We start from the raw sequence: 24,961 nt of genomic DNA on the forward strand, positions 1-24,961 counted from the left end.
TAGCAGATCATATGGTAGTTCTATTTTAAGTTTTTTAAGGAACCTTCATACTGTTCTCCATAGTGGTTGTACCAATTTACATTCCTACCAACAGTGTGGGAGGATTCCCTTTTCTCCACACCCTCTCCAGCATTTATTGGTTGTAGAATTTTTGATGATAGCCATTCTGACCGGTGTGAGGTGATACCTTATTGTAGTTTTCATTTGCATTTCTCTAATAATTAGTGATGTTGAGCATCTTTTCATGTCTTTTTGGCCATCTGCATGTAGGATCATTTCTTGACTTATTTAATTTCAGGTGGTTTGAGTTATGGAGACAATGGCTCAGGAGTGCTCTCCAAACCATGGTCATTGTTTCATTTTTATTTATATATATTTTTAAGAACTTTTATTGAGATATAATTGACATACAATAAACTGCATATAATTAAAGCATACAATTTGATATTTTTTTCTTATTAGTAGTGTATATATGACAATCCCAATCTCCCAGTTCATTCCACTCAACCCCCCCACCCCCGCTTTCCCCACTTGATGTCTATACGTCTGTTCTCTACATCTGTGTCTCTATTTCTGTCTTGCAAACCGGTTATCTGTACCATTTTTTTCTAGATTCTGCATATATGCGTTAATATACAATATTTGTTTTTCTCTTTCTGACTTATTTCACTCTGTATGACAGTCTCTAGGTCCATCCATGTCTCTACAAATGTCCCAATTTACAAATGTCCTAATAATTATTATTGTCTCCCTAATATGCTGTGTTCCCTCAAAAGTTTTAAATTCGGTGCATTTGGGCAGCCATTCACCACTAACAGATGTTCTCTCTCAACTGAAATGACAAAAAAACAGATTATCATAAGCAGCTCTAAGACTAGGAGCCTGACATCACCTCTTGTAAATACTACACTAAGACCTGAAGGTCAGTGGTAACTGTCAGGTTAAGACATTTTTGATCAAACCTTTTGAATGGTTAAGAGGATGATCAAAAGGGGGGACTGTTAAAATAAATTTCTAGGCCTCAAAAGAGCCACTCCTGCTCAGGGTGCTATATCAGCAAGCCAAAACCTAGGTAACTTTCATATCTCTGTAAATGCTCTGCTTGACCAGAAACACGGTACACCCAGTCAGCTAATCTTCAAATGTCAAGTCAGCTCTGGACCTCCTCACTCAAACAAGGTTGACTTGTGGCCCCAGACAATAAGATATTTTCTATTTGTCTCTTCCTTGTTCTTTATTCTTATTCTATAAAAGTTTCTTGCTTTCTGCTCCGTTTTGCAGTTCTCCAAAAGGAGATCATCCACTTCATGAAGTGTTTGATAAAGCTGGCTTGTATCACCTAAATTGTCTTCTTTAATATTTTTTTAAACAAGTAGGAGCCTGTGACAATATCAGTTGTCAATCAATAGTACTGAAAAGAGTGCTGAACAGGGAGAATTGCATCCACATGTAAGCTATTTTCAAAGTCATGTTTTAAAGCTCCTATTTCTATAATAGTCATACTATAGAAGCGAGTGATCATACTTTTCATATGTTGTCAGCCAACACAAATTTTACCTCACATAATTGGATTATCAGCAACATACACACACACTTGCACACCTAAGTTAGGAACAATGTTGATTGCCTGTGTTAAGATGTTAGGTAACTTCCTTTCAAACCACTTTTTATTTTGGCGGAATTTATTTCAATGAGAAAAAAATCCCAGTTGATGGTGAAAGAAATAGTTCAATATCATTTGCCCCCTTTTCTGTCATTTTATTTCTATTTTAAGGAATATTTTATCATAAAGAGGAGTATTTGTCAAAGAGGGAAGGGAAAAAGATAAGGAGGAGGAAAGAGGAAGGAAAAAGATATAAGAATAGGTGATAATATAGACAAAAATTTTGAAATATGGGAAATTTTCTACAACCTCAGAAAGTAGGAAAAACTTTTTAGGGGTGAGAGGAATTGCACCACTTAAAAAAGCTTAATGCAAAAGAAAAAAAATTAACACTGGCACTATAATTTTAGAAATAATAAAGAAAATATGGATTTTATAAAATAGTAAAAAATACAATAGTAATAATCCAGTATGCAGAAGACTAAAAGGGACATTGGGGAAAGGTAGACATTTAAAAAAAGCAATGAAAATAAAGAAACCGTACAGAGATTACTTAAAAATATAGCACTTATAACATCTCTACATATTAGACATAGTGGAGTGTACAACATATACAACAAACATCAAAACAGAAGGGAGGACATCTCTCAGAGAAGAAAAGATTAGAATTAAAATCATAAAGGAGAAAGTGATATGAGTTAATACTGAGAATAAAATGATTCTTGTTATTGAAAAAGATGTTGAACAAAGAGGAAAGTAAAATGTCTGTGATGAAGAAAGACTTGTGCTAAATGAGTAAGCTATTTAAACTCAATCAAGGTTACTATCAAGAGAAGCACTTCAATTAATTTAGGTAAAATGAATACATTTAAATAATTCCCCCCATATACAAAATTTCCAAGAAAGCGAATCAATTTATGTTGAAAGAAGGAAAATTGTGTTGGGTTTATCTTCTGTCTTATAAGATGTCAAACAACAAAAAGGAAATCACTTTTTATTTTGAGAGGAAAAATTTATGATATAAGAAATCAAAAGACAGCTGCATTGCTATTCCTGTGTGAAGTTAATCAAAAGATACTCTTTAGATATGCAAAATCTCAGAAAATATATCATCCCACATAAACTCCATGAAAAAAACATTTTTTCATTATGTCACCTGACATAAAAAATAAAATGAATATATAGTATAAAAAGTCTGTCAGATAATATAGAAAGCAGTTATATATATATATGTATATATGTACACACATATATAGCATATAATGCATGTAATATATATAACATATAAATAACTATGTTTACAAATGGAAGTCCAAAATACCAAATGTGAACAAAACTTTGAAGCTGATAAACAAGGAAATATGAACAAAATACTATCTTTGTGAGCTTACATAAAGGATAGGCAATTATGGTTTTATTTTATCATGTAAATATTTGAAGAACCACAGATTTAATTCCCCCTTTTTTATAGAACATTTTTATTTATAAAAATAACACATGATCAAGCAACAATTCAAATATGCCAAGGTGTATAATGACATGGTTATCAATCTTGTCCTCCACACTCATGTAATTTCAAACACAAAATGCAATCAATGCACATCCGTCCTTATATTTTTTCTCATAAATGTGTATAAAATAAATAAAAGAGGAAATCTCAAGGATAATCTTTTGGGGGACTTTCCTGGTGGTGCAGTGGTTAAGAATCTGCCTGCCAATGCAGGGGACAAGGGTTCGTTCCCTAGTCCGGGAAGATCCCACATGCCGCAGAGTGACTAAGCCTGTGTGCCACAATTACTGAGCCTGTGTTCTAGAGTCTGCAAGCAACAACTATTGAGCCCACGTGCCAGAACTACAGAAGCCCATGTGCCTAGAGCCTGTGCTCTGCAGCAAGAGAAGCCACCACAATGAGAAGCCCATGCACTGCAATGAAGAGTAGCCCTTGCTCTCTGAAACTAGAGAAAGCCTATGAACAGCAACCAAGACCAAATGCAGCTAATAAAGAAATACTTAAAAAAAGAAGAATCTGTTGGTACTTTATGTTCAAATAAAGCAGCAAAAGAAGTTTTTTTTACTAACATTAATATATTGGTAGGAATTTCACCACAAAAGAGTAGTGTCCAGGAATTTCTCCTCAGTAAAGTGGTATTGGATCAAGTTTGAAGAATTAAATATGGCTCTGTTTATTCTTTCTCTTCATCAGAATGCCAGATGTTCCAGATACATTAAAATACATTGTAAACTAAATAAAAATAAAAATGCAACTTATCAAAATTTGTGGGATGCAGCAAAGACAGTGCTTAGAGAGATATTTATAGCACTGAATAAATATATTAGAAAAGAAGAAAGATCAAAATTCAATAATCTAAGCTTCTAGCTTGGAAAATGTAGAAAAGAGGAACTTAAGCTTAAAGCATGGTGAAGAAATAAACAAACAAAAAAAAAAAAACGACAGAAATAAATGAAATTGAAAACAAGAAAACCAAAAGCTGATTGTTTGAAAAACAGCAACAACAACAAAAACAAACAAAACCAGCCAGGCTAATCAAGACAAAAGAGAGCAAAGACAAAACTGGGTATTCTTCACTTAACTCCTACCTACTGCAATAAGACAAGAAAATGAAATAAATACGTACAGATTTGAATCAAAGAAATAGAATTGCCTTTATTTGAGATAACATGACTATGTAGAAAATCAGAAAGAATTGCAAAAAATTCCTGCAGTGAATAAATGAATATAGCAAGGTCGCTGTAAACAATGTCAATATATCAAAATCAATTACTTTCCTATATACTAGCAATGAACAATTAAAATTTGAAATTAAAAACAAAACAAAACAAAATACCATTAAGAATAGCCCTCTAAGAGACTATTAAAGTCACTGAAAACAATATAAAAATAAATTGTTGGGTGCATAAAAAGTCTAAAAGGAAGCAGAAACTGAAACTTCCTTCTCAGTTCAGAAGATTCATATTAGAAAAATGGCTACTAGACAACAGAAAGCACCACAGGAACTATATAAATCTTCACACTGCCTGCTTAATATCTGACAAAAGGATGCTGAAACTAAACAGGCACAGATATTAGAAAATAAGGAAACTCTCTCCACCATATCAGTCAGCAAATATTTGGTGTCTACAGATGTCTCCTTATTCAAGGGGAAATAATCACACAAAATAAATACCAACATAAGGCCTGGATAAGAGCCATCTTGTTGAATAACATTTCCCAAAGTCTATGCCTCAGAATTTATTCTGAAGCTACTTACAGATAATTTAAGAGGCAAAAGCTCTTTCATAAAACATATTTTTAAAATTCTGGAAAAAAAATAGCCCCCAAAAGAAAACACTAGCTGTAAATCTAACAAAATATATACAGGACCTATATGTGGAAAACTATAAAACTCTGGCAAAAATAATCAAAGATCTAACTATGTGGAGAAATTTTTCCTGTGTTAACATGAGGTATAGGTTAACATTCCTAAAAGTAATATATATGTATATTTCTATATACATATAGAAATGAACATTTAAGTAAATAATGTCAGATGGTACAAACCAGGATTCTCACTGTTGGAGTAGGAGGTTACAGACCAGCACGTGGAGGGAGCTAGAATGACCTAATGATTCGTGTGGTAATGGATTAGATTTGGAGAAATTATTATGAAACCGTGTTTAGCTTAATATAGACCCAGATGATTACATATATAAATGTTTATAGATAAGTGCATATACATAGCTTAGTATACATACATGTTTCCTTGCTTTGTCAGATGAGCAGGCCTAGAAGCAATGACATCCCAATAGCAATGAGCATACCTAGCACTCAGATATATTACAACTCTCTAATAAATGGAACCAGGGCTCCTTGGAGAAAAGGCTGATTTCAGGACTCAGGAAAGAAACATATAGGATGAAACTGAAGAATCTTATAATGGCAGAATGTAAGAAAGTGTTCAAAACAAACAAATAAAAGCACAAAATTTTGAGCCATTTGAAACACGATCAATGTGGTTTTAGTTTGCATTTTTACTTATTTGTTTGGCCTTCAATGGCCAAAGCTGCAAAAATTTGAGTGACAAGATAAAATAGAATAGAATTATAACCCAAAGTTTATGTGTGTGTGTGTATGTAAAGCCTTACTGATATTTATAAATGATTGAATTAATAAATAAATAGGGTAGGATAAACCTGTGAGGAAGAATTCTAAAAACTTTTTGTAGATATGCTACCCTCAAGGAGGGACAGCATAATTCCCCACGTCTTATGTGTAGGCTCTGTATAATGACCTCCTTCCAAAGAGCACATCATAAAAGTGAGGGGATGTGTGTGTGTGAATCTTCATAGTGGACAGATCTGAAAACCACTAAGTCAGCCAGATTCTCAAGTTTAAATTCAATAGGGTTAAGTAATGCTAATAATATGTGCCCTTGATATGGTGAAAATAACACAACTTCTGTAGTATTCCACCCCAAATATGTACAACTCCAGTCTAATCATGAGAGCATTAGACAAATCTCAGATGAGAATGTCACTAACAAAAATACCTAACCAGTATTCCCTAAAACTGTCAGTGGTTGTAGTAAATTGAATAATGACCATAAAGGTATCCACATTCTTATCCCCAGGACATAAGAATATGTTACATATTACAGTAAAAGGGACTTTATAAATTGAGATCAGGAGATTATTCTGGATTATCCAAGTGGCCCATGGTCATAAGAGGGTCCCTAGAGGAGATCAGTAGGATAGTCAAAGTGAGAAATAGAAGATGGGATGAGGGAAGCCAGAAGTTGGAGTGATGTGAGGAAAACATGAGTTAAGGAAAAATTGTAGCCTTTTAGAAGCTGAAAAAACAAAGAAAGGGAACCTCTAAGAGGAGGCAGCCCTACTGAAACCTTGACTCTACACCAGAGAGACTGATTTCCACAACTCTAAGATACTACATTTGCCACTAAGTTAGTGGTGGTTTGTTACGCCAGCAGAAGGAAACTAATACAGTCCTAATACAACACAAGGAAGTTCTGAGACACTGACTCAGCCAGGAGAAAACCAAGGAGATATACCTACTAAATTTAATGTGGTATTCTGGATGCAATCAGAAAAGCAGAAAAACAAAAAAAGGACATTAGGCTAAACTAAAGAAACCTGAATAAAGTATGGGCTTTAATTATTAATAATAATCAATACTGATTTTTTAAATTCTAAGAAAATTATTTAATTTAATGTGTTAATGACAGTAAATTGGGTGTGGAGTATATGGGAACTCAGTACTGTTGTGAATGGTTTTCTATGAATTTAAAATTGTTTTAAAGTAAAAAATGTTTATAAAAAATAAATGGAGTGATGCTAAAACAATAGATGGATGAATAGGTCTAACACAAAGAACACTAAATGAACATAATATGATTAGCAGAATCAAAAACTGAACTAAAAATAAAAACTTAAAATCCAAATTGGGTATTAGTAATGTCGTTGTCAAAATTGAGACACTATCAACATACAGAATAACATGAGTTTTTAAAAATTGTGGGACCAGTTAAGATAGAATGGTTCTAAGATGGAGAACTCTTTCAGTTAGAGAAAAACAATAAAAATATCATTTGTGTTCATAAGCAAGGACATTAAATGCATGAAAAGAAATGTTCCAGCACTTGGAATTTATTGGAGGGTAAAAAATTAAAGTGCAATAAAACATGTTTAGAAAATAGGAATAATCATAACATTAAATATCAAAAGTATACTTCACACACAATTTTGATTTTTATTGTTTTACATTTTGTTGTGGTAAGAACATTTGACATAAGAGCTAGCCTTTAATAAATGTTTAACTGTACAATGCAGTATTGTTGACTATAGGTACTATGTTGTATACCCAATATCCAGAACTTAAATCATCTTACAAACTAAATCTTTATGCCCATTGATTAGTTACTCCTGATTTCTGCCTCCCCCAGCCCCTGGAAACTACCATTCAAGTCTTTGATTCTCTAAACTTGACTATTTTCGGTACCTTGTATAAGTGAAACCGTGCAGTATTTGTCTTTCAATGACTGGCTTATTCACTTTAGCATTATGTCCTCAAGCTTCATCCTTGTTGTGGCATATTGCAGAATTTTGTTTTTAAAGCTGAATAGTAATCCATTGTATGTACAGTCCACATTTTCTTTATCCAAAACAATCTTATATGTATCTCATAATTAAAAATTAAGATAAAGTATATCAAATTTTAAAAAAAGAAACATCTAATATTACTGAAAATTAGACAAATACCCATAGGTTGAATTTTTTTAATCTGGCAAAGAATAACCTCATAAAAAGTTTCAGCCTCAAATGCTTTTACAGAGCAAGTTATTTCAAACATTCATGGAATAGATACATTATAGAAATTGTCCCAGAACAAAAATGGAAAATTTCTAATTTCACTTTGAAGTCAGAAAAATCCTGACAATCAAACCTAAAAAAAGATGAGCTCTAAAAAATAAAAACCAACAGACTATTGAGCTGTTTTCTCTTATGAGGATGGATACTGTAATATTTGTGATAAGTAGAATTTTAAGATGGCTCCCAAATCTTCTGCTCACCTGATATACATAGAATGCATAATCCCTAAGACAGTTAATAGGATAAATTGTACTCTCATGATTATGTTCTGTTGCATGGCACAGTGGACTTTGCAAAGGAAAGTGATCAGTTGTACCTGATCAAATCACAGGACCTATTTAAAGCAGGTATTAGAAAAAGAAGTCAGAGATTTGAAGTATGAGAATAATTTGACAGGTTGAAAATGGCAGGGTGCACATGGTAATGAATTCAAGTGGCTTCTAGAAGCTAAGAGAAGCTACCAATTTACAGTCAGCCAAGAAACAGGGACCTCAGGCTTGCAACTGCAAGAAAATGAATTTAGCCAACAAAAAAGAATGAACTTGGAAAAGAAATTTCCCCCAGACCCCCCAGATGAAAGCTGAGTTCAGCCAATATCTTGATGTCATCCTCGTGGTACCCTAATTAGAGAAGACAGCCATGCTGTGTAGGCCTCTGATCTCCCAAACAGTGAGCTAACCTATGGATGCTCTTTTAAGCCATTAAATTTATGGTATTTTGGTACAATGTGATAGAAAGCTAATAATAAAATCGATGTACTTTTTCTGTTTACAAACCCATCTTCATAAAGGATATGTTGTGTTTCTCAGTTATTTAGAGATTATACTGACAAAATTATTAAGAACAAAGTGTTTCTAGATTCGATTCCGTATATATGCGTTAGCATATGGAGGACACGGAGGGGAAGGGGAAGCTAGGATATAGTAAGAGAGTAGCATTCTAAAATAGATGGCTAGTGAGAAGCCTCTACAGAGCACAGGGAGATCAGCTCAATGCTTTGTTAAGACCTAAAGGGGTGGTATAGGGAGGGTGGGAGAGAGGCTCAAGAGGGATGAGATATAGGGATATATGTATTCATATAGCTGATTCACTTGGTTGTACAGCCTAAACTAACACAATACTGTAAAGCAGTTGTAATCCAATAAAGATGAAAACATAAAAAAAAAAGAACAGTGGGTTTAAATACCATAATTAATGAGCTTTAAATAATGAACACTGACATAAAACAAAGGATATTTGTAAAAATTGATCTTATGTTAGCCATACAGTAAATCATCAACAAATGTCACAAAATGTCTCATATAGATCAAGTACTTTGGTCTCAGTGTAATTAAGTAAGAATACAACAAAATATTAGTAAGTAAAATTTTCACACAAAAGCAAAACTGAAAAAAATTCTAAATAACTCATGGGATAAATAATGAACTATTAGGAGGAATTTTAGCATAAAATGTTTGGATAACAAGAAGCATTGAGTAGTTGATGGTTGTAAGTGAGGTAGGAAGAAAACTTGGGTGTGATGGAACCCAAGTGAGAAAGTGTGACATTTCACTGTGTAATGTCATCAACAGTCTTACATACTTTTTCAGCACCTGAAAAAAATATTAATTTACATTGTGAGTGCTTTCATTTACATAGGTCCTTAGTCATCTTTTTTTGTTTGTTTTTTGTCTTACATTTATCTAACGGGAAATCTGGAGCCCTCAGTTATAAATTGCTGTTTCTGGCTTATGAGCTGACATATACATACTGTACCTATGTATAGAGTATATGATCTATTCTCTCTGAAGAACTGTGCTCCTAGGAATCTTTAGGATCAGTTCAGAAAGGTTATTTGGACTCAAAAAAATGTATTATGATCCTAAGCAATCTCAGATAGTTAATTGCAGTCCTGTAATATCACATTCCCATTTCTAACTCACTGAATTTCAAATCCTTTAGAGCACGAATTAACCTAATAGTTACCATCATGAATGTTTCTTCAAGCCTGAATCCATTTATGCCCAGAGCTTTGTTCACAGCTGTTTCTTTTGGGTCAGATGACAGGCCTTGACATTCTGGGATATTTAATTTTCATAATATAAGCTCTATATGAATAATTTATTATTCTTATTTAATTACATCAAATAATTTTTTTAATCTCCTACTCTTCCAAATCTTTATTAGTTCATTTGTTTTTCATTTCAAGGAAGATAATCAGAAGGTAACAATTTACAGAGGTATACATTTGGCTGCAAAGAGCTTAATAATGTGCCTACTTTTCTTATGTTCACCTTCTTAAAAGTGCTTTCATGTCCTTCAAATAATTTCTAAAACTTGTCCCTAAATCATTCTTGGAATAACAGTTTTTGGCAATTCACTAAAATGTGTCTTATGCATCTCAAACCAGCAGGTTGCCCAAACAATCTCTGATCCTTAAAGCCAGGTTAGTTGCTTCATATGCTTCCCAGAGTGGCCAAATAAATGGACAAAAGATTGAGGATGGTTCTAGGTAAATGCCTCTAATTCCACTTTTCTCTCTCCTTTATTTTCTGCTTACTTGAGGAGGCTCTCTTTTCCTGGCCTTAGTTTTCAAGCATTACCTCTGATCTCTATTTTATTTGATTTTAGCCCTTAAGAACACTCTCATCATTTTAAACCTCAGCAACTCTGCATAGTTTCAGTTTTGATTGCCACATTCTGTTATCCAAGTATTTACTAAGTGCTACAGTGTATTAGGAATTACAAAAAAGCACCACCTCAATCTTATGTTTCCTCAAGGAAAGACTTATGTATCAACCCACAGTGCAAGCAGACACACACACACACACACACACACACACACACACACACACTTACTTCCTGAAGTGGTGGAAGAAGGAACCATAAAAACTTAAAATACAGTTGTCCATCAGTATCTGCAGAGGAATGATTCCATGACCTGCAGCGGATACCAAAATCCATGGCAGATATCAGATCCTCTAGCTGGTCTTCCGTATCCGTGGTCCCGCATCTGTGAATTGGACCAACTGCACACCATATAGTATGTACTTAAAAAAATCTGTGTATAAGTGGACCCACGCAGTTCAAACCCATGCTCTTTGAGAGTCAATTGTAATATTTCTAAGCGATGTTGCTGGCCAGAAGTCCTATGTGTCAATGGAAATAATTAATAAACAATCCATAATAAGAAAAGAGTTTTATTTGAGCCACACTGAGGACAATAGCCCAAGGGACACAGATTCAAGAAGCACTAAAATTGTGTTCTACCGGAGTACAAAATGGGGGCTTATAAAGGCAAATCTGCAAAATTACATAAGTTGTTTGACAAGAATCCTAATCAGAGCTGGTAAGTAAGGGTACTCGTTAATCAAGGATTTGTTGAAATCCAAAAAGGTTGCATAGTTACAGGTGGAGATCTTGAGACCATAAGGTTGCATTTGGCAGCTGCTAGCAGATATTGAGAGCAGCTGGTAGTGTCCTTGAGTCTGATATAGTTCAGAAAATTCAAGTTCTCAGTAATACAGGAACATGTTTGAAACTACATCCAGAATGGCCACCCAGCTCCATTTTGGATGCCTGAAACACAATTACTCCATTTTGATTTTTAAATGTATTATTTTCTTTAATGGTTGAAGCCTATGTACAATCTTTGTTTAATAGGCTATGAACAGGCTCTTTTGGTTAACTTCAAGTTAAATCATGTATAAGTTAGAATGATTTCCCCATACCTCAATATGTGAAAATTACTTCCATCATATGCTACAGAGAAATACATTCTAAGATGATGTCCAGAAATAGCTCAGGGAGCTCCTGGTCCAGTATTTTCCTTCCATTTTTCAGATTCTTTGGTCCATATTAGACAATCTTTGAGTTAAAATGAATGATTCTAACTAGTTGGCTGGTGGAAATTTGCTAAGACTTACTTTCAGAGCATTTTATTTACTTAGATCAACATTAATGGTCAGGAATAGTGTAGAAAGAATTTACTATCCTTGCACAATTTTAATTATAGAAATATATGAACTTTATGAAACTTATGAGAAAGCAGAGTAAAACGGTACTACATAGCTCTTACAATCCACAAAGCTTACCTTATTGGATATAACTGCTTTCAAGCCAGCATTTCAAAAATTATTCTCCTTATAGTTAATTATACTTCATTCCTTGCATTCATCATGAAAGTCAAGGAGAATATTTGCCTGTGGTTGAAAACATCACCACATTGTTCTTTATATGAACTATGGTCATATAATTTGAAATAAATTTTAATAAACCCACTGAGGTAGAAGTCTCTCCTGAAAATCAATGCCTGACTAGAATTCCAGATATTTTCAAGAATAAGAAATCCATGGTTTACCCTAGCCAAGCTAAATTCCAACTGTAGACAAAATAGCCTGGTTATGTAGGCTAATGATAAAGACCTCTAAAATATGCCCCCTTAAGAATAAAAAGATTATAATGACAGATATTTTTGATCCATTTCAAAGTAAACTAAATAAAACAAAATTTAAGCATCAACACAGGTCTTTCCCTTTTCTAGGTCACATGTTTGTCACCTATACTTCCTAATTTCTCTTTGCTGTTTATTTAGTAAGGCACATTGCTTCATCTCTGGATTAGACAACAAGTGAAAACACCTACAAATATAATTTTCCCATATTTCTCCCCTTGAAGTCCCAGTCTTTCAGTCTGATGATCTGAAACTTAGTCATATATTATTATTTTCATCTTGGAACTTTGACATTTCTTCACAGAAAAAGTTCAATCCTCATTTACAATGAATATGACCTAGGCTAATCCCATATCCACACAATCAGTCTTCAAAAGATATGAACTTTTATTTTCAGTCACCAAAGAAAAACCTTATTTTCTCTGATTCAGTGATTACTTTGGAACATGCATCACAATACAGAGATGTTTTTCCCAGAATATTTCAGGGTGATTTCATCAAATATCTTAACCTTTTTTAGCCCTCTTGTCATTATCCATTTATAAATGAGGTAAATTTTAGAAACAACATATGCTAATGGTCATAGTTTCAGGCTTACAGCCAAGAAATTCAATAACAATAGTGGGAAAGAGTCATAGACTCTGAGCAAAAAACAATTCAATAAGGACCATTTTTTTCCGATACTATTTCTAATTTCTGATAAGACCAATATTTACATATACACTTATACACACATATATATGCAGTTATACACATAAGTATACATACACATGTTAACTTAATATGTGAACAGACTCCTTAAATGCAGTGGAAAGATTCTCATCATAGGATTTTTTTTAGTGACCATCTCTTCCATCAAGTAGGATTTGCACTGCTGTTTTCACACCTGAATAGAGAAAATAGAGGTAGAATAAGTTTAAAGGAACACTCACAGTAATCACGGCAACAAAATTACTGATTAAAAATAATTATTTTATCTTTTATTCTCTTCTCCAAAATTATAGTGGACATTTTAGACTGAATATTCACTTTCTCTTTAAGTGTATTCTACTGCCAAATGTCAATGCACCCATTTTGATTCATACACAAAATGAGAAATATGAATTTATAGGGTACATAATGGTAATATAAAGCAAGGAACATTTATTCCCCAAATCAATACATATTCTGAGGCCTAAAATTTTAGAATTGTTTGCTGAAACTGTCCTTTCTGTGAAGTATGGCTTAAATGAAAGCCAACAGAATGTTAAAACTAACATTGACTGCCAAACTTATTTTGGACAGAGACGAGATTGAGCAATCAGTTTCCTTGCTCCTTAAAAAAATGTCAGGAAAGAAAAAAAATAGTAAGACAATAATACCTTAAATAAAACTCACATCTTCAAACACACAATTTTTTATATTTTACTTTTTAATCATTTTAAAGTTTAATATACCTATTGAAAACTACACAGGTCTTTATTTTTAGCTCATCCTTTTTTAATAAAGCAAACTCAATCATGTAACTAGCACCCATATTAGGAAACAGAATATTATCAGCAACCCAGAAGATCTCTCAAACCCTCCTCAATCATGACAGCCCATGAAAAGTAACTACTAACGTGTCTTCCAAAATTTTAGGTTGATTTTGCTTATTTTTAAATTATATGACTGAATTAAAATAGTTTTTCTTTTGTTTCTTGCTTCTTTTACTAAAGGTGAAATTTTCAAATCCGTATATTGCTAATCATGTAGCAGTGACTCATTCATTTCTATTAATGCACATTAATATTTATGAATTAATATGTAAGTTTGCCACAATTCACTTTATTATTCCATTACTGATGGATATTTAGTATCTTTCAGTGAACATTCGTACATAGGAGTGGAATTTCTGAGTCTTAGAGTATGATTTTGATGAAATTGCCGGTTTTCTAAAGTCATTTTAACAAATTCATTCTCCCATCAACAATGTATGAAAGTTTCAGTAGCTCCATAACATCATTAACTTTTAGTGTTTTCCATCATTTTTATTTTAGTCATTCTGTGGGTGGCTAATAAATTTGGTGACCTTTTAATGTGTATTTTGGTCACTTTGATATCCTCTTCCAAAAATGGTCCATTAAGTCTTTTCTCTATTTTTCTATTTGATTGTATGTAATTCTCTCAATGATTATAGGAGTTCTTTTTATATCTGCATATTGGGGCTTTGTAAGTAATAATGTGTTGTAAATATGCCCTCCCACCTGGTGGCTTTCCTTTCCCTCAATGATATCATTTAATAATCACTACTTAATCTTAATGAAGCCCAATATATCTATTTGTACTTTTATGGATAGCAGTTTTGTGTCTAGTTATAAAAATTATTGGCTATCCCAAAGCTAGGAAAATATTATCTTATGTTTTTTTTAAAAGCTTGCTTTATTTACCTTTTACCTTTAGGTCAATAATCCACTTAGGACTAACATTTCTTTATGTGAGCTAGAATAGAAGTTTCATTTTTCACATACAGCTATCCAATTGACCTAGCACTATTTACCATCCCCTTCACATTGTGCTGCAGTGTCATATTTTCCATAAATCAATTTGTAATCTATGTGTGGGTCTTATCCTGCTTCATTAGCTTATTTATGTACATGCCAATACCACAGTCTTTTAATTTTTTTACCTTTTAAACCTTAATGTCTGATACGTGCTGGCCTCAAGTTTTCTTTCTTAATCTTTCTATCTTAGTCTTGGATTAATTACTTTTGGTCATTTATATTTCCATATACATTTTATAACAACATTATCAATTTTCACACAAGCCTACTAGAGTTTTATTTAGGATTTCTTTGAAAATATGAATCAATTTTTGATGAATGGACATTATTACAATGTATGCAACATAGTCTATGATTAGTTATTCTGCAGTTTCTGTAAATATACTACTACATCACATTCTTAAGAGAAAGTCTTTCTAATTTTGTAATTTCAAGTTACTTTACCCAAGCTAGAGATGTTTAAGAGTATATTTCAATGAATGTACATGAAAGATTGGGCTTTCAAGTATCAGATCATTGTGTAAGTAGAAAGGTACTGCATTCCATTTGATAGTTTAAGTTGGAAAAAAATCAGAAAATCACATAAGCATGTAAAATTCAATAAATTCTTCTAATTCTATGGTTGTCTTTATTCTTATCTTAGATCTAAGTAAGTATATAAAATGTCAAAAAACAAAACCCAGCAGAACCCAAAGAGGCTTCTAGAGAAGACCGAAGAGAGAGAAAAACTGATTAGGTGCTTTCTATTGTAGTGGACCCTATTATTTAATCGAACCCTATATAGAGATAATAGTGAAATTAGTTCTATCAGAATATACAACTCGTATAACTAAATATCCAAAAAAACGAACAATCCAATTAAAAAATTGACAGAGGACCTGAATAGGCATTTTTCCAAAGAAGACATACAGATGGCCAACATGCACAAGAAAAGATGCTCAACATCACTCATTATCAGGGAAATGCAAATCACAACCACAATGAGATATCACCTCATGCCTGTCAGTATGGCTGTCATCAAAAAGGCAAGAAGTAACAAGTGTTGGTGAGGATGTGGATAAAAGGGAACCCTAGAACACTATTGGTGTGAGTGTAAATTAGTGCAGCCACCATAGAAGGTAGTACAGAGGTTCCTCAAAAAAAAAAAAAAAAAGAAAAAAGAAAAAAGAAAGAACTACCATATGATCCAGCAATTCCACTCCTGGGCATTTATCTGAAAACACTAATTTGAAAAAATATATGCACCCCAATGTTTATAGTAGCGCTATTACAGTAGCCAAGATTTGGAAGCAGCCTAACTGCCCATTGACAGATGAATGGATAAAAAAAAAATGGTGGTATGTATATACGATGGAATATTACTCAGCCATAAAAAATTAAATCTTGCCATTTGCAAAAACATGGATGGACCTGGAGGGTATTATGCTTAGTGAAATAAGTCATACAAAGACAGATACTCTATATTTTCACTTATAAGTGGAATTTAAAAAACAAAACAAACATAAATATAACAAAACAGATACAGAGACAAACCAATTAACATGGGGAAGATGGATGAGGGGAGAGATGAAATAGGTGAAGGGGATTAAGTGGTATAAAATACAAGTTATAAAATAAATGTTACAGGGATGTAACATACAGCACAGGGAGTATAATCAATAAGTTTGAATGATGTAATCTATAAAAACATTGAATCACTGTGTTACACACCTGAAAATAATACAATATTGTAAGTTAATTACTCTCCAATTAAAAATTTTTTTCCTGGAGAGTAAGTTAATTACTCTCCAGGAAAAAAATTCAAACAATAAAAGATAGAATACACTTTAATATAGTACAAGTTTGGAAAAAATAGAAAAAATGTAAAAAATAAGAAAAGAAACTCCTCTCTTCAGTCCAAACCACAGTCCTAAGAATTCAAGTCAATATTTCATCTCAACAAATTACACAACCAGATCCCTGATATAATGGATTATAAGAAACAGCCAAGTGTTATGAATAACTAGATCATTTCTGAGAACTACTCTCTTTCATCTCTTTGAGAATATATTTAAAAAACATTTTTATCATTTTCACTTATTTCTTGACAACTCCTGATAATATAAATATAAATCATCTGTAATGAAAATTGTGTAATCTAACTCAACATACTAACCAAAACGGCATCATTTTATTTTGCTAGGATAAGATGACAAAAAGGAACATCTTTCAGGTCAAATTTCTACTAGAAGGATAATGAAATGCATTTTCCAATTATATTTAACATTTTATTACATACTTTGCCTAATTCTTTAGATAAAGTAGGTGTTTTCAGGCCATCTAGAGCGAACAAGAAGGACATTTCTCTCTTTCTTGATGACATTGTTATTTATCTTCACCATGAGTGTTCATTGAAAACAATAGAACCTATTATTACCAGAAGAAATATCTTAAGATTGAATGCAATAAAATGAGCATTGTTGCATTTAGATGACATTCTGAAACAGGTAAATGAATGATACCTAACTGTATTATTTAATATCTGAACTTAGATAGTTAAGGGAACACTTTATATTTCTCTACTGTAATGAGCTTATCAAAAAGGAAGATCTGTTAAAAATTTTGTCTTGAATTAAGAATACAGAAAAGAATTATTTTTTTTATTACTGTAGTTTCTTTAACTAAAATATGTTCTAAAACTTTTTATTCAGAAAATGTCTCTTCCCTGCCTTTTGGAACAAAATTTTGATTCTCAGTGTTATACCTACCAAAGAGCTTAGATTAAAACCTATTGAAGGGTAAACAAAATATGTGTTCTATACCCTTAGGCATCCATGATGCCCTTATGTGTACATGTTTGCTCTGCATATGGCTAAGAATAAATATCAGGCTTCTAAATCTTCAAAAGTTAGTTTTCTGTCCAACTTATATTGACACTACATTTGGTACATTGAGCACTTGTTCTCAGGCATCACAACATGAATTTACAGCCATGACACTGTAGAATAATAGAAAAAGCAATGGAAGGTGAACCAGAGGACACTCTTTTTGGTCAGAACTTGTCATTTGCAACAGCAGATCTTGGGCAAAAAGCTTAACCTCCAAGAGGCCATCTTTGAGAAGTCTTGACTGACAAGAGGGAGACAACTAAGAGCTGTGTAAAAAGCTCTTGTTCAACATCTTCTATTTTAAGTTGCTACAAGCATGATATTTATAGGCTATATAATTTGTATGCTTTGTGGAATTTTTAATATGTTATTGTTTTAAAATGTATCCCTTTCTTCCTCAGCAATCATGATGTTATGAGAGCATAATATTGGGGTCAAATGTGGACACAGAGTTAATCAACATATTAAAAAGTAATATTTCAAGTTTTTGTCTTTCTTTACACTGTAGAAAATGCCAACATGATCATGCCATGTTAAAACTTTTTTTTCCACTTTAAATTAAATGTGTGCACTAGCCATCTAATGATTAAGGAAAATCCTTATTCTTATAACTCAGAAATCCTGTAACAAATCTTATCCTTGTCCCAGCATCATAAGTATTATGAATTGTTTAACCAAAGCTTTATATCTTTCTCTGTTCTTGTTAATGTTTAATTCTCTGAATAGCCACCAAAATACGGCATTGAAACATTTTACTACTGACTTTAAACTTGTCATCACCTTCAGGACAGAAATTTTTGAGAACTAATAGCTTATTTACTGAAAGGAAATGCTCCTTCTACTCATCTGACATATATATTAGATATATTATTAGAAAAAGTCAATATGAGAAGAGTTAAGATAATATTTTATTTAGTGCACATTTTTAAGCTCTATTAATTTTTAGAAACTAATCAGAAGATTAAAATAACTTAAATATCTTAAAATATAGATTCCCTTGCATATAGAAAGTCCAATGCTACTCGATGTTTCCAAGATACTAATTAAAATGTGTATTTTAAATTTTTTTCCAGTTTACATCCCACTTGAATCTGATGAGCCAATCTAGTTTTGTTTGCAGGGAACTAATAAGTTTTCCTTTTTGTATAGTTAGTAGATCATTGTAGAAAACTTTTTATAGTGACATATCCCAGCTTATAAATATAGTTTAATATTGTTTTCATTTAATAAAAGAAATTGCTATCCTGTATTTAGTATCATGGAAATGTGTACTATTCAAATTATATTTTTTTCTACATTGTAGAATGTAAAATAATCACATTTGCCAAGACATAAAAGATGTTTCAGTAACATTTCAGCAGTTCAGAATTTCACATTATATTACCAGTATTGAAAGTTCTCTCAAATCACAAAGCAGAAATTACATAATTGACAGACTAACTTTTATTCCTCAAGTACATTTCAGATGGTATCAGCAGTGAAAAGCCTTTTTTAAGAAAACTTTTTATTGGAGTATAGTTGCATTACAGTGTTGTGTTAGTTTCTACTGTACAGCAAAGTGAATCACCTATATGTATACATATATCTCCTCTTTTTTGGATTTCCTTCCCATTTAGGTCACTGCAGAGCACTGAGCAGAGTTCCCTGTACTATACAGTAGGTTCTCATTAGTTATCTATTTTATACATAGTAGTGTATATATGTCAATTCCAGTCTCCCAATTAATCCCATCGCCCCTTCCCACCTTGGTATCCATATATTTGATCTCTATGTCTGTGTCACTATTTCTGTTTTGCAAATAAATTCATCTGTATTGTTTTTCTAGATTCTACATATAAGTGATATTATACGATATTTGTTTTTCTCTTTCTGGCTTACTTAACTCTGTATGACAGACTTTAGGTCCATCCATGTCTCTGCAAATGGCACAATTTCATTCCTTTTTGTGGTTGAGTAATATTCCATTGTAGGTATGTACCATATCTTCTTTATCCATCCTTCTGTTGATGGTCATTTAGGTTGCTTTCACATCCTGGCTATTGTAAATAGTGCTGCAATGAACATTGGGGTGCATGTATCTTTTGGAATTATGGTTTTCTCCAAGTATATGCCCAGGATTGGAATTACGGAACCTCCATACTGTTATCCATAGTGGCTCTATCAGTTTACATTCCTACCAACAGTGTAAGAGGGTTCCCTTTTCTCCACACCCTCTCCAGCATTTGTTGTTTGTAGATTTTTTGATGATGGCCATTCTGACGGGTGTGAGGTGACACTTCATTGTAATTTTGATTTGCATCCTCTAATAATTAGTGATGTTTAGCATATTTTCATGTGCTTTTTGGCAATCTGTATGTCCTTTTTGGAGAAATGTCTGTTTAGGTCTTCTGCCCATTTTTTGATTGGGTTGCTTGTTTTTTTGATATTGAGCTGCATGAGTTGTTTGTATATTTTGGAGATTAATTGCTTGTCAGTTGCTTCATTTGCAAATATTTCTCCCATTCTGAAGGTTTGTCTTGTTTATGGTTTCCTTTGCTGTACAAAAGCTTTTAAGTTTAATCAGGTCCCATTTGTTTATTTTTGTTTTTGTTTTTATTACTCTAGGAAGTGGGTCAAAAAAGAATGTTCTGTGTATGTTTTGCTCTAAGAGTTTCATAGTGCTCAGACTTACATTTAGGTATTTAATCCATTTTGAGTTTATTTTTGTGTATGGTGTTAGGGAGTGTTCTAATTTCATTCTTTTACATGTAGCCGTTCAGTTTTCCCAGCACCACTTATTGAAGAGGCTGTCTTTCTCCATTGTATATTTTTGCCTCCTTCGTCATAGATTAGGTGACCATAGGTGCATGGGTTTATCTCTGGGCTGAAAAGTCTTTTTTGAAAGAGGATAACCCACTCTGTGATTCTTTCAACAAGCCCCTCTTGTGTCTCATATATGGTGATAAAACAGGAATAAAGAAGTGAATAATATGAAAACTTTTGCTCTCAAAAGAAAACAAAAGCAATAGTCAAAAACTGGACCTCTCTAAGGTTATAACCCACTGTTTTCTAAAATTTCCTCCTTTTAGACTTCCATTCTGAATATTTCCAACCAAAGGATTATCCTTTTGCCAGAAAATCATTCTGGTTTAGTAAATAAATATTCTTTATATAGCCCAACTATGCTATAATCAATTACTAAATCATTTACATGCTTTCAATGCTTATGTTTGAATTGAAATATGCCAATGTTGTTAGTTTGCTACATTAGAAAAATAAAGTATGCATGAATACAAAGGAACTTGACTATGTATTAGTAATTTAGTGGAACTTGATATAATACAGATATATCTCTGACTATCCAAAAAGTGTTAGAACTGAATTAATAATGCTCTTTGTTATTATATATTATATTACCTACATACATCTTAAAGTGTAATGTGAGATATCCTTGGAAATGCAATTTTGTTTCAATTGTGAATATGTTTTACACACATTTTGGAAAGTAATTGCACACAGCGATGTCATTTCAATCATTTTTTAATGAAATTCTATTTATTTTTAAAATCAAGAATGTGTACTGAATCTAGAGTAGATCAATATTCACTGTATGAGAAGATTAAATTAAAAGTGGGTTTATTATGGACCCAAATGTAGAAGCTTAATGTATAAAAGATTTTTTACCTGCATTTTGATAACACAACATGAGCCAAAATCTCAATACTATGGCAGAGCTCACTGTTTTGATTTTTCCTTCAATGTAACAAGATCGGAAAAAAAAAAGTTGGATTGACTAGAGCAAGAATGGGAAAATCAGCCTTTAGTCCAATAGGATTTGGTCAAATGTGTAAAATATTTTAGTTGTTTATGGCAGATAAAAATCAGATATTTGAATCTGGGGGTTATAGGTAAAATCAACAAAATTAGAGAGTATGAGAGAAAAATGCAAATCCAATTGCAAACCTCACTCATCTCCAGTCTAGAACTTACCAAGCATTGTAATATTCAAAAGACATGACCCCAACATTTTGTGCTGTTGATCCCTTCAACTCTTATGGTGGTCAGTGGGGCTTGGGGCTGCCAGGATTCATAGGATTATTGTTTTTACTAGAGTTTGCCTCTTCCATTTATCTAACACACTATTATTTTCTTAGTGTGCTATGATATGAAAAACACTAGGGAGAAATGTTCTCAGTTGCTAAAGACAAAGAGATCCCAACTTCGCATTGAGAAACCAAAAATAGTTGAGCTTCTAGAATATATTGTCATGTCTTAAAAGGTCCTGAAATCTTCTACCTCTCTGCATAACAATTAGAGAAAAATCTCTGTTTATTGGCCCATCTCTATTTTGTACCATCTCCTTATTTTTATCTTCCATAGCCAATAAAAACCAGACTCTGTTTCTGTTCTTAAATAACATTTAGTGCTAAAGTCTGGTATACTGCATTTAAAAGTACAAGTATGATGTTCAGTATTTGCATTGTTTAAAGGAAGAACAATATTTGGGCAGTGGAGGCAAAGCAAGAGCGTCTGATTCTAAAATAAAGACTTCTGAATTTGAAAGTGGAACCAAAATTACAAGAAATGAAATGCTCCTAACCTGAACACCATCAGATTGGGGCACATACATAATTATGAACAGGATTTTAGCTGTGGTGTAGCACCTCCACAGTTCTGTTCATCTATGGCCTCTGCCCTTTATTCCCAACAGAAATTACAAAATAATAAAGCAGATATAGCACTAATATAGAATACAGTAGATCAGAATGTAATGCAGTTGTGGCTGTTGTTAGCCTAAGACTAGAGAAACTAGATTGCTAGAACAGAGGGGGTTTGGGCACTTTGGGTCCCGTAGGAGAACCTGCTCCGTTAGACCCATAATTCACTTTGATTTGATCACACTAGACTTCTTGCTGTTCTTTGTGTACAGCAGACGTGGTCACAATTTCAATGTCATTGTTTTTGTTTTGTCTTTCCTATCACACCCTAAACACCTAGGACAGAGACTAGTATATTAATAGATTATCAATAAGATTTGGTAATTGAAAAAGTAACAATTGCATAATACATGACAGTTTCTGTCAGTCTGTTAGGTTCCATACTCAACTTGGCATAAATATGGTTATGGTAAAATAGTCACAAATCTGACTTTGAAACTTTTTTAAAGTTTATTGACCTTAAGTTCTAGGAAAAAGTTCAATGCAATGTCACAAATTTAGTTTTAACTTTTTTGACATGTAAATGCATAAGCTATCTTTTCACCACTTATTTATTTTGCAATTATTTTTTAATTCTTTGCTAGTTTATCTCATTGCAACACATTAATTCCATATCTGAGTCAACACTAGAGGGCTTTATCATGAACAGAGGTGAAAGGAATGCTTTCCTTTGACATATAATCATAGGCCCTGTTTTCATAATCCAGGCTCTCCACTTCTGGGAATATAAAACATACAGCCAACTAGCATTTGAGATGCTGTTGTTTCACAATGTCCTGGGGAGATTCCTGGCTGTAATCTGAAACCAGCCCCACTAAGCAGAGGGCAGGGAGAGACAGAAGAAAAAAGACAGAGTACTCTGGATTGGTAGGTAGCAGATTTAAGAAGCAAGGGAAATCACTACAGAGGCTTGTCTCGAGCGGCCAAAAGATGAGTCCATTTTCACATCTGACTGCCAGAATCTTAAAAATTTATCTAGCGGCCTTAACTGATTCAGTCACATTACCAGTTCAGATAGTAGTCTCAATACCACATTTTTATCTTAAAACTGTACCCTTGGAGCAGCTTCTGGGATCAGGGAAAGCAAGAGGATGCACATTCCAAGGTCAAGGGAGGGGGTTGGAGAGCCTCCAACTGCCCAGGTCCAGCAGGAGGGTCAACTGGTAGTCACGTCTTCTTGATGACTTCCTCCAGTGAGCTGGCACTCACTCCCATCATCTCTGCCCCATGGATGTTTCTTACTTAATTACTGCAATTTTCCAATACTTTTATTTTGAGAATAAAAATAAAATGGTGTATATTCTATATGGAAATGCATTGACTTTTAAAGATTCCAACAAGAATCACAAACATCGAATAGGGAAAAATGCTTAATGGAAAAACAAAATCAAAAAATGGAGTTATCCATTATAAAGTAAATATCCAGAAGACAAAAAGAAGCAGACTACAAAACAAAGTAAACTGATGGGAAAGATTTGTGATAGCAACCAAAACCAAAACCTGTAGTATACCCAAAATTTCCAATGAGAAATGCAGGATAAGTAACACTGGAATTTGCACAGTCTTTGCCACATATACCAGTTGATAGCACAGTTCACCCCATCTCTTTCTGTGCATCCCTCTTTATAAGCCTCTACAACAATAAAGCTCTGAATGCTTTCATGACATAAAGTAGTCTATGATGTCTGTGAAATTGAGTTGTGAGTGAGCTAACAATGTTTTGATGACCTGGACTTTCAAAATATTTTAAAAAAATCATTTTCCAATAGTATTTTTGAAGATTTAAAAGAGTGTTAAAAAATAGCTGTGCTTTTATTTATGCATTGCTCTTGGATTTTTTTTCCTATTAGACAAAAGCCACTAATAGGAAGAAAATTTCCATAGTTCATATCATGTTTTCATGTATAGATAAAAGTCACTATATTTGCCAAAAATTATACGTCTACCTTGCATTTTCATGATTTATAAAAACCTCATGGATTTTTTGAATAGATCTATGTCACTGTTATTAAAATTGGCAGTCTTAATGGGATTTCTTTTATTTGACAAAACATATTGTGTTCAAGGTTAATAATACATTTCAGCAACATACATAGTACACTTGGCAGTTGCGTGCTCAGTTTCATCATTTTGATAGGCAGATCCTATTCTTTTCCTCTTCATAGTAAGTAAAATCCTGCCAAAAGCCAACATTCTGAATTGCTTTAAAATTCATTTTAATGTAAATTTGGATAGAGTATTTTTTTTTTTCTCTTGTTACAAGGCTCTGCAAGAAAACTGGCTGCCTGGAAAGGAAGTTGGTGATTTTAATAGAAAAATTATTACAAGGCAGTGAATGGGATACAGTTGTGCTACATTTTTGGTGGGAAAAAATGAAGAGTTTTTTTTTAGGGGAAGAGATAAGGGACTATTGAGACTGTCATGTCTAAAAGAGAATTCCAAGCTATCTTTTATCA

The sequence above is a fragment of the Hippopotamus amphibius genome, chromosome 10 (assembly GCF_030028045.1).
Source record: "Hippopotamus amphibius kiboko isolate mHipAmp2 chromosome 10, mHipAmp2.hap2, whole genome shotgun sequence".
Lineage (NCBI taxonomy): Eukaryota > Metazoa > Chordata > Mammalia > Artiodactyla > Hippopotamidae > Hippopotamus > Hippopotamus amphibius.